Source organism: Lytechinus pictus, unplaced genomic scaffold (assembly GCF_037042905.1).
Source record: "Lytechinus pictus isolate F3 Inbred unplaced genomic scaffold, Lp3.0 scaffold_19, whole genome shotgun sequence".
Lineage (NCBI taxonomy): Eukaryota > Metazoa > Echinodermata > Echinoidea > Temnopleuroida > Toxopneustidae > Lytechinus > Lytechinus pictus.
The window spans coordinates 19254702-19266816 of record NW_026974140.1 but is presented as its reverse complement, the minus strand read 5'-3'; the positions used below and the strand labels follow the sequence as shown (position 1 = coordinate 19266816).

The following is a 12115-nucleotide window of genomic DNA, read 5'->3' as shown; positions in this document are numbered from 1 at the left end:
ACAGGTAAATACGGTTTGTCTCACAAACAAATCGACCAAACAGATTACAGAATCCATGAGAAATATGGCCCACCCACTAAGGCCCGAATTCTCGAAGGGTGGCTAACTTAGCCCATGGTGCTAAATCGCGTCATTTGACGTCATTTAGCCCATGGTGCTAAATTTTGCATTTCTCGAAGCTCGGCTAACTTAGCCCGGGCTAAATCGTGGGCTAAATCGCGTCATTTGACGTCACAAATTTAGCCACCCCTTTGGCCATGGGCGAAATCGTGGGCTAAATTAGCCCACTGATTTTGACCAATCAGATAGCAGATTATCAACATGAACAATAATTGTTTTATTTTCTGCATCGCGAGAACGAGCCGACGATATGGACGGGAAGGGGGTCGTAATGCCGTATTTATCTTCACATCTTCGAACAAAACCGTAAGTATGCATTTTGACGTAAGAGTTTTGATCATTGTAGAGCCTTCGGCTGATTTTTCATTTATCTGTGCCAACGCGAAATATCAGAATATGATTCGGAATACCTGATGACGCGGAAGTCTTACATCAAGAGTTACAGCATGAAGTAATGACACAGTCCCATACGTTCAATTTTGTGTGTGACTGACTGACTGTCCTGTGCAGTCTGTCCATACACACTCCAAGGATCACGATCGACCGCGTTCAGGAAAACTGCTGTAAATGAAGTGAACGGTGTTCCCAATATCATGATAATGTCCTTATAAAGCTTAGATCTGCATGGCATGGGCCATTGGAAAGGCGGGGGGGGGGGACCTGTCCCCCCTAAAATTTAGGTTGATGACTTTTTTTTTTTTTTTTTGCTTGTCAAAATTTTTTGCGATCCCTAAAATTTAGGTTTAATAACCTTTTTTTTTGTCTTGTCTTTCCGTTAATGCCCACAATCATTGACCTGAATTTTGCCGGGACCGGCAGGTGCAATACACCGGGTGAACACCCTACCGTACTCTTTGACGAATAGTGACGGTGTATTGGATTTAACGTGCATAGGTTGGGTTTCTCCTATAGGCTATACATGGGACCAACATTTGCGTCCTTTCCGATGGACGGAGTGCTTTCCAACTGCATTCACACCTGCACTGAATACAGTGGTGAGGCACGCTAACACAACGCTAAATAGCATCAGATTTTTTTGTTAGACGCGTTTCGGCATGAGCGGGACTCAAGTCAAACCCCTCACGAGTCACGTTGAGATCTACGATCTTATCCGAAACATGCGCTCTAACCGACTGAGCTACGCTACCTTTTTTTGGGCTTGTCAAATTTTTTCCGTGTCCATCCAAAAATTTCAGGTTGCCCCCCCCCCCCTTAATTTTTTGGCTTCCGCCGCCAATGTAGCTATGGCCATGCTGGCCAGGGCAGGGTTATCATAAATGACTAGGCCTAGACTATAGTAATTACGGTATGGCAACTGCAAAACTCACTCGGTCACTGGCATCGCAAAGACAAGCTAAGTAAAGTGACCAGAAAGTTTACTTTAAAGTTTGATGTTTTCTTTATTTCAATTTTTGAGTCATTACTCATCACTCAATCAATGAACAAGGTCATGATAGAATGATTACTCATTTTTTGGGGGGGCATTCACCCAGGTTAAAGATAGTGGTGGATTGATCCACATGATGGAGCCTGTGTATAAAACTATAAAAAAGAACTGCACACTCATCAAGTTTTGTCCCCAACCCCTCCCCCCCCTCCAAGAAGAAAAAATACTGTGACTTTGTGTTTGGGAATGTTGATATTTCTTTGAAAAAAAAATAAATGCACCCGTGAGGCCATGACTCATCATTATAATTTATAGACCCCTGTATTTCTTATTTTTTTGTATTAATCTCTTCTATAAAGTTCTAAAACTTATGTCACCTAGTACTGTGTATAGATCTAGATTATTTGGAATGACCTTTGTTTCTGGGGATTGTTTTCTTTAACAATTTTTTTATTTACATTGGGAGGCAGCGTAGCTCAGTAGGTTAGAGCGCATGTTTCAGATAAGATTGTAGATCTCAATGTGAGGGGTTCGAGTCCCGCTCATGGGCGGAAATCTGTCCCGAAAGGTAGGGGGGACAACGGGCTGATCCAGCCTTCGCCAATGGGGGGGGGGTGAAAACATTTTCAGCCATATGATATGTTAATCCCTGATCGGCTGGTTGAAGGTAATTTTTGTCTGTTTCATTGAAGGAGTAGTCCTCATGGTCACTTTTTAGCTTTATTCTTATAAATCAACATAAATATATGATATCATTGTCCTTATATAATGCTAGCGCGAAGCGCGAGCAAAATTTTTCGGAAAATTTATGTATTTTTTTCCTAAAATTTGAACATTCTGGGCAATGTTTGTTATCTTGAAAAAGATGTATATACAACTGAATATATATTACGACCGCGAAGTGCGAGCAGAGGTTAACTGATGGAAAAGGTACCTGTTAAAGACTGTTTGCAATTAGCCCTGAAGACGTTACATATTTCAACAATCAAATAATGCGAGCGCGAAGCATGAGCGAAAATTTTATATAGTGACATGAAAGATTGTTTTTATTTTCCAAGTTTTCCCCTCATCTTATTTTATTCACTCTGGAAAATTTGACAAGCAAAAAAAAAAAAAAAAAAAAGGTTTTCACCCAAAATGTAAGGTCATTTAGTCCAAAATACATGTATTATTTCGAATGTTAATGATGCATTTTTCTCCATCATAAAAGACCAAAAATAGTAGGGGGGACATTTGATATTGTGTCCCCCCTACTATTTTTGGTAGGGGGGACATATCTCCCCCTGGGATTTCCGCCCATGGTCCCGTTCAAGCCAAAATTTGTCTAACAAAAAATCTGATGCTATAGCATTGTGTGTTCCTGTTAGCATGTCTCAGACTCTCATCACTGTATTTAGTGCAGGTGTGAATGCAGTTGGAAAACACTCCGTCCATCGGAAAGGACGCAAATGTTGGTCCCGTGTATAGGAGAGTCACAACCTATGCACTTTAAAACCAATACACTATTCGTCAAAGATGGGTGTTCGCCCAGTCACGGTATTTATTGCACCTGCCGGTCCCGGCAAAATTCAGGTCATTGAGGTCAAGTCAAACTTGACGTTCATATGCCATAATAATATAATGATTGTGGACATTAACGGAAAGACAATGCTACCATCAATCATCCCCACTGTAGAGCCAAAGAAGTTCAGCGGAACAACCAATATACAGAGAGTAGAGACTGAAATTTTTGGTCTACCATTTAATTAACATGCAGGTAGACAATTTTGAAGTCATTGTGCATGTTTATTATTTCTATTTGATCCCTAGATCAAATAAATCCCTTTAAAGTACCAACAGGAGCACACAAAATATTACTATTTGTACTAACAAGTAGATTCTAGATTAGACCAAAAGCGTCAGTCTGCGACTCTATCTATGTACATTGGTTGTTCCGCTGAACTTCTTTGGCTCTGCTTACCAATTGGGATTATAGTAAAATGTCAGAAATTGTTGAATAAATCCCCCAAAACAACAGTTATTCCTGTCTAATTCTTGATAAAGATAAATATCATACAGTATTACGATATCAGAATTTATCAAGTCTACTACTGATTGTTATTCATATCATAGTAAGATTTTTATTTCCTTTTTATTTCTTCATTATTAGGCACTACCTAAGCCACAATACTGAAAATGGCTAATGTTCTCCAACAGTGTCGTCACTCATCATTGTTGAGTATGGAGTATGGAAAGAGAGGTTTGTTTCATTTTTTTTTATTTCATTAATTTTCTAACCATAAGAAAATCTTGATATATCGGTTTCCTATTTTATGCCAACTGTAACCAATTATATTTTAGGGGCCATCTTTTTTTGTTATCACAATAAATGAAAACCTGTTTGATGGATAACTGTAATCTTATTATTTTACACTTACTGCAGAACATATTAAAGTCATTTGTAATTTCCTTTCCATTATTTTGATTGGGTAGGCAGTTTACCTTTAGAGTGACGATGTTCGGAATATGGCAAAAAAGGTGATGATCTCGGAATGCATGTCCACAATCCATATTATTTAACTCGTCCACATTTTAAAATTTTATTTTTTACTTTATCTAACCCACAGATACTTGAACATGTTGGAATGTCACCTTGAGGACCAAGATATGGGGAGAATAATGCTTGAATGGTGCACAGATGAGTCTTTTCAACTCTGGTATGCTTCTCCAAGAAAACGGCCATGCACATCACCAGAATGCTAGAACAGGATCAGGGAGTGAATATCTGAGGAAGGGTTCTTTTCCAGTACTTTGATACAATTGTCTTCACTTCATTTGTTTGCTGTTGGTGAGTTATTTCCCATCTACTTAATGTCCCATGATAATGAGCTTTTGTCAATAGTATGTTGTTTTTTTTTCCTTAATACAATACAAATCAAACTTATGTAAAAATAATCCATAATAAAGACAAAATAGTCATAATACATTATGAATACAAAATAACGATGTGAGCTTAAAGCCATCATGAGCGGTTATGCAACTTCACCCAAGCTGACATGATCTTACTTGTATGTATGCAGTCAACTTGGCCCTTACATACTGTATTTCATCCTTTTTCAGTCCTGTTGTTAGTCAAATTTTATTATAATTTGATTCTCTTCATATGTACGATCAGACAATTTTAAAGAGTTAACTGCAAAATTTTCTATTGCAGGAGAAATGAGAAATCGAAAAGAAAATGCATTTTGCTTCTTCAGGTAAAAGGGGTATTACTATTAATTGTTACATCAATGAAGATATATTTCTAGAAAGAATACTGAAGAGCAATTTTTTTAATATGTATTCTGTTCTTGATCCTTACTGCAGGTATCCGTTGCTCTTCTTTTTTGATGAATTCCTGCCTGCATTCTCTCGTCAATCAATCAAGATAGCGTGCTATTTCGCATTCCATTGGCCATGTCATAATCTACGCATGAACATGGACACTGAGTTAAAACTGGTAGCTTGCTCAATCCCGTACATCTCTTGACTGTCACCAGCTATCTATTCCTAGAGGTTTTAAAGCTACTGTACCACAGCCAATTTGGACAGCACCATCTCAAGACATAAACTCCTGTACCTTGTAACACCAGGATGTAATAAATTGACAGGTTTATTACTTATTTGCAAAGAAAATAATATTTTCTTAGTTGTTGGGGTGTTTCCACGCATTCCTGTATTTCAATAGTGATCTAATGACCATCTTGCTTTTAAAACCCAAATTCACAATATTTTTCTTGTTTGATAAAAGGTTAGGTACTTCTGGGTGGATATAAATGACACACATGTTGGGTTAATAAGCAACAGTTGTATCATACTTAACTCAGTTTTGCCAAGAGATGGACTGACTTTAGGTCATTCTTATTATTCAAGTCTATTGTCTCACTTATCTTTTTTTTAATTAAGAATCAATGCTTAACCCTAAAATTTTCTGCGATCATTCCGCCGCGCGAAATTTTTTGACCGCGCCACCGGCAGAGTTTATACTTTTAAGTCTCGCGCATCTTTTGAGACCAAATTTACGACGCCCGGGTATGCGGTTTCGAAATTACGCAACATTTTGTAAGTGCATGTCAGACCAAAAATTGTTCCAAAACGTGATTTTGTGTACAAAGTCAATGCAAATTGAGTTTTCTCATCTTATTCATAAAGATATGATTATTTTTACTTTAAACAGCTGAAATTTATGTATTTTTTCCTAAAATTTGAACATTCTGGGCAATGTTTGTTATCTTGAAAAAGATGTATATACAACTGAATATATATTACGACCGCGAAGTGCGAGCAGAGGTTAACTGATGGAAAAGGTACCTGTTAAAGACTGTTTGCAATTAGCCATGAAATATATTTGACATTTTTTCCGAGTATCTTATCATTCATAGTGATAAATGTAGACAGTAAATTAAATTTTTGTGTCATATAAACGACTTTTGATCATATTAAAAAACAACAATGTACTGAATAAACTAATCTATCTACTATAAATGTACATACGTTTTGTTTATATATTGTATTCCAGGTGTGTTATCAGCAGAAAACATGATTTTTTTCTCTCTCTCTCTCCATGTGCCTGTGTTCAGTTATTACAGGAGGCAAAAAATAAATTAATATAAGAAATACTTTATTCACTTTCAGATTAAAATTGTGCCAAGGAAAGATTAAGGTTATGTGTAAGGCAGGGGTGGTAGTAATGTGAATGATATGTTGGTAAAGGTTGTGTATGAAGGAAGTAAACTGACTGCTTGTGCAAGAGGATACAATTAGAGAAAATGGCTGTAGTGGGTACTACAATGTTATTTACTATAAACTTTTAATTGGGAGAAAAGTTTTTTGGTATGTAAAGATACATGATAATGTGCATGTGATGAAAGCAAATGAGAAGTGAAAGGAGGGAAGGTAGCTATATCACCGAGAGAATGACATGTGGGGTTAGCATATCATAAGACTTTGTTTAAATGTTAATTTTTATTGTAGGAATTGTAATCCCCTCAGAAATTATTTTATTTTATTTTTTTTAAAGCAGGGGCATTTTGACCAAATATCTTGAATTAAGCAATTGGTCTTCGGGAGGGGATGGAGGGAGGCAAAGTTATTACAAGGCAGGGGCTGCGGAACAGTTAATCACAATCGGTCAAGCCCCCCCCCCCCCACCCGCAGCCCCTGCAAGCTGGACACCAGGCTGATAATTTCAGAATTGACCATAATTAGCAATTATCTTTCAATCTAGGAGTACCTTGGACATTTTGTCATAATTTCCCCCAATTTCAAATATATTTTTATGATCGGTGGAATACCGTTTTTACTCATCCAGGGTTGATAAGTCAACATTTTTCTGGCTAAAATACTGTATTGCCTTTGAAAAAATGAATACATGCTCTTACGAATGTGCAAGCATGGTGTCTAACTTGGTTACCCCCCCCCCCCCCGCCAACTGGAGTAGCAATAACAGAAATAGGTTAGGGATAATGCAATTACGGTGACCAGTGAGTGTTCTTGGAGGAGCTTACCAATTAATATCTTGGCTCCTTCCAAAATTGTTAGCTCTGGCACAAATGTTGGAAGTTTTTGCTCGCGCACAACTTTTTAAAAATTAATTTTACCAGATACGCCATATCAAGCCCCCTTTAAATTTTTGGTTCATCCAGGACTTCATCGATCATGGGGTGCAGAAATTAAATGTTCCTCCCCCCCCCCAAAAAAAAATAGATAAAATCAATCGAAAATAAAAATGATAAAGAAAAAAATATAAACTAGTTAAGTAAATTATAAGAGGTAGACTATAAATAAAGGAATAAAAATAACGAAATAAACAAATTTAAAGAATTCTGTTTTTGAAGGTGAAAGATAATTAAATTAAAAAAAATAATAGAAAATGGAATTTCATACAAATACTGCTGCAACTTCCCCATTGATAAAAATATAACTTATTGGAAAAAATACAATTAATAGAACATAAAATTTTAAAAATATTACTTCAAATAGGAAAGTTTAAGAGAAAGAAATAAATGGCACTCGATAGTGGGGTCGAGGTCATGTTGCTTGCGCCGGCCCCAGCCCCTAACTCATAAATCTTTCACATGCATCTAAACGTCACATACAAGACCCCAATTTTTTTCAAGATTCAATTTTTAAGGATAGCCATAGCAGCATGGCATTTCATTTTCAATCAAAACTCGATCCACCCACTTTGACAAGGTAGGTAGGCTTCGTAAACAGAATCAGATCGATGATGTATTTCACACAATGTGCACTATAAATGGCAAGTTTTTTAGTTGCATTTTCCGTACTCAGTACTACGATATGTGCTCGATTTGGACTAAGGTTAGATCTAACCTATAGTCTATACATACCTAACAAAAGGTTAAAATTAGAGTAGGCCCCTACAGCTTTTTTCGCATTTAAGGTACCACTCTGTAGAACAGTGCAGTCTTGGTCCTCACGATGCGTAGCCCAGGGGGCTCCGGCCGGAGCTCCATGGGTTACGCGATACGTTGCCCGGAACGGTGCAGGCAGGGGCAGCGCTCGCAGGCGGCGTGCCGTCGGCGGTAAATATATACCTACGTTGGCCCAAGTTAATTAACAAATTAATGACAATGTTCGCTGTCAATACCATCTCGCAAAGAAATTCAAGTGCATGTTGCTGATACATGATTTTTTATTGGTTGAGTCCTGCTTCATAACCCCTGCGATGGCGACGTTTTCATGTCCCTAGCAGACTAAACTCTCAATACGGCGCTGAGCATGCTCAGTACTGCTTTATTACACTGAGCATGCTCAGTACAGTGCTAAATAGAGCGCTAACTTCAGTCATCGATCGTGGTAGATTTAGCCCCCCGTGCTAAATATTTAGCACCCCGTGCTAAATATTTAGCCCGATGGGCTAAGTTAGCCGGGGGTGCTAACTAGCCCACGCTTTGAGAAATGCTCGGTGGGCTAAATTAGCCCACGGGGGATAGTTAGCCCAGTGGGCTAAGTTAGCACGGGCTAAGTTAGCCACCCTTTGAGAATTCGGGCCTAAGAGATAAGACTTGGTATCCAATCTATCAAATAGGAAATAACATTGACCCACTGCAGTAAACAGCTTTAAAGTGTAATTAATCAGGTATTCCTCTGTAAATTGGCAACAATTATTTTTATTTTCCAATCATTAAATTGTTTGAAGAATAAAAGAAATGTAAAATTGTAGTATGAACCAGAGTGAACAAAAATGACCTCCATAAAAATTGACTATTTCCATATAAAGATGGTTATTACATAATTTTTCACCTCATCGCCAATATAAGTTTGATGACTAGTTACGATTAAACAATTCTTATCATAAAATGGCACAATATATAACTAATTTGATCCCTATACACTCACAAATGATTTGTAATTCCTTCAGCATTCTGGCAATAGATCTAGAATACAGCAAAATTGTTAATGTCTATAATTATAAACTGCAATATAGGTTATGAAAATATTTTGATGTAGAATGTAGATAAGAAACAACGTACAGTAGATAAACAGCAAGAAAAATTAGACCAATCAGAAAAATGATTACCTGGGGCCCATCTAAAAGAGTTGTGATCGATCTGATCAACCACAAATATGAAAAGCAAGCAATGCCAACAATTACAATTATGTTTGTTCAAAATATTTTTCACTCTGATGAATATTCATACATTCATCTTTTTTCTTTTAAATTCAATGAGCTTTTTCCTTGTTTACAGCTCTAGGACATTGTGCACATTTCCTGTAAAAAACTTATGACATTGATGGATTTCCACATAGCTGAGATTGATTAGATCAATCATAACTCTTTGTATGACGGGGCCCTGATCTTCCTTTGCCCATATGCATCAAATCTTTCTCGCCACTTAGAAACAACCAATAGTTATCTAACTATGGTATCATTACAAAAAGAATGGGGAGATGTGTTTGTCAGATTATATTCAATGAATTTGATATCTTTTCTGAGTAATTGAAATTATCTTTCTTAAAGTGTGATTTATTAATGTTTATGAATAAACATTTTCCTTCTTATGTTCCATTTTGAGATAGAATTTGAAAGGCCAATCTTAAAATTGAAATGATGTGAAACGTATCCAAAACTAGATTTAGATAGTGAGAATCAAGTAAGTCCACAAGCAGTATACTGCCATCTAGAGTAGATATGAATACAGGATAGAACAAGTAATAGTATGGCTTACAACAACTTATAAGCCCAGGGACAAAGCTACAAACCTGAACAAGAACATTTCAGTATTTTTAAAAATGAAAATCAATATTTTGGTGAGGAAATCAGTGTTTTCAAAGAAATACCATAGGACAACACATAAAAATGAAACTTGAGAAATCAGTATTTTGCATGAAACCATCAGTATTCTTCTGATTTTCAGTACTAAATATGGAAAACATCCATATTACTTGGCAGATCTGCAGGAATACAATGTTCAGTGATTGATGGTACAATTGATTTGTAACTAAACACACACAATGATGAATGCAATCAAGACAGACATACAATCAATCACAAGGCTAATACTCACAGGGAAAAGGAAAAGAAGATGATAAACAAGGCTCCCTATGCTGGTTTGACATACTTAATCAAACCCAATCAAGATATTTTCAGCCTGATTGGTTTAGTTCAGCTAGGAGATTATGGGGTCAATCTATCTTGATCATAGCAATTAACAATGCTCTTGTTTCTTATTCTAATATTTATAGTACATTTTTCAAACTTTTTGAGGAAGCACCAAGTAAGAGGTCGGTCAATAAAGGTATATCAAACCTGATGATTGTAGATTGACCTTAATTACTATTATAGACCGAACAGGAAAAAAATATCATGATCAGGTATAACTGAATAAAATCCATATTTTATTGTTCAAAATGAAATCCAAAATGCAAATACCCATTCACTGTGGCCCTGGCAACCAATGAGCAGCACCAGATCGACGTAGCTCTATCCCTTGAATCGTAGAACGCCAAACTGGGTAGCAGCAACTTCAATCTTTTTAACACCGCTGCCAGGGCTTAAACTCCTGGTTGTGAGACAGACGTTTACCTACTGAGCCAACACACTGGTAAGCTAGTTTTGAAAGTGAAAACCTAGCAACATTTTGACCAGAATGTGTTGGTGTATCAAGTAACAAGACCTGTGAGATGAGTCTGTTCATTAATCTCTATCTTTTGAGAGAGGAATCAATTTGAAGGTAAAACATTGAATATGGTATCAAGATACATGGTACTACGCCATTAAAAGCACAGCCAAATGTTCTGATATGATGACTAGAAAACTTTTACATTGCCATGCTGAGCTAAAAGTAAGCATTGTTTTTTTCGGAACCATCACGTAAATAATATACGTGACCTTATAAATAGTTTATCAATAAGTTCAATAATATATTGTTTGTATATACTGATTTCCTCCATTCTTATGAATTCTTAATTCGTCACCACATACATCAACTTCATATAAAATCAAAGAGAACTTTGATTTTAAAAGCCTTCAATAAACACATAATGGAGTTGAGATCACCAAAAAAAATCTTAAAGCCATTAATACAAAATTGCTTTCTAAAGATTATAAAACTTTTGAGCAGAATTCAATAGTTTTAACAAAAGTATTTATGGGTCTCACCATGGACCTATTACTGGTCTCACTAACAAAAATGAGTCAGTGAAAAGAAATGGGCTATCATAATAGTTTTTATTTGTATTTTTTATTCAATCTGTATTCTACAGAAAGTCATAAACAAGAAGAAGGATCTACAGTATACCAACATAAATTCTAATAAAAGGCCTTGAAGAGTTCTTAATTGTACAGTCAAGCATAGTCTAATGAATATCTGTATAGAAGGACCACCTGTCTTTATAGACCATAAGTTTTAAAAAGAGATTTAACGTATCTCAATCAGCAGACTAATTCAAATTCAAAGAATGCACCTTAAAGGATGATTAAAAATTGTATATACAGAAAACAAGTGGAATGCCTCTGGCCGTCTCACCTGCATCACGCGATTCAATATAGCAGCAGTGCTGATTTTGAAAACTACTATAACTCGCACAAGATGTTCAGTGATACTTGGTTACTCTTATTTCCACGTTTTATGAACTAGACCAATACACTTATAGAGATATGATGGCAATTCAACAAATACCCCCAACGTGGCCAAAGTTCTTTGACCTTACATGACCTTTGACCTTGATCATGTGACCTGAAACTCGCACAGGATGTTCAGTGATACTTGATTACTATTATGTCCAAGTTTTATGAACTAGACCAACACACTTTCAAATTTATGGCTGTAATTCAACAAATACCCCAATTTGGCCAAAGTTCATTGACCCTAAATGACCTTTGACCTTGATCATGTGACCTGAAACTTGCACAGGATGTTCAGTAATACTTGATTACTATTATGTCCAAGTTTCATGAATCAGATCCATAAACTTTCAAAGTTATGATGGTAATTCAACAGATACCCCCAATTCGGCCAAAGTTCATTGACCCTAAATGACCTTTGACCTTGGTCATGTGACGTGAAACTCATGCAGGATGTTCAGTGATACTTGATTAACCTTATGTATAAGTTTCATGAACTA

At 36.5% G+C, this 12115-nt stretch overlaps 1 long non-coding RNA gene across 1 annotated transcript; it reads left to right on the top strand.

Annotated features, from left to right (window-relative positions):
• The first annotated feature begins 317 nt into the window (after positions 1-317).
• Positions 318-5698, top strand: LOC135157704 (uncharacterized). Its single transcript, XR_010296677.1, has 4 exons — positions 318-426; positions 3657-3746; positions 4114-4334; positions 4853-5698. It is a non-coding gene; the product is annotated as an uncharacterized LOC135157704 (long non-coding RNA).
• The last annotated feature ends 6417 nt before the right edge of the window (positions 5699-12115 follow it).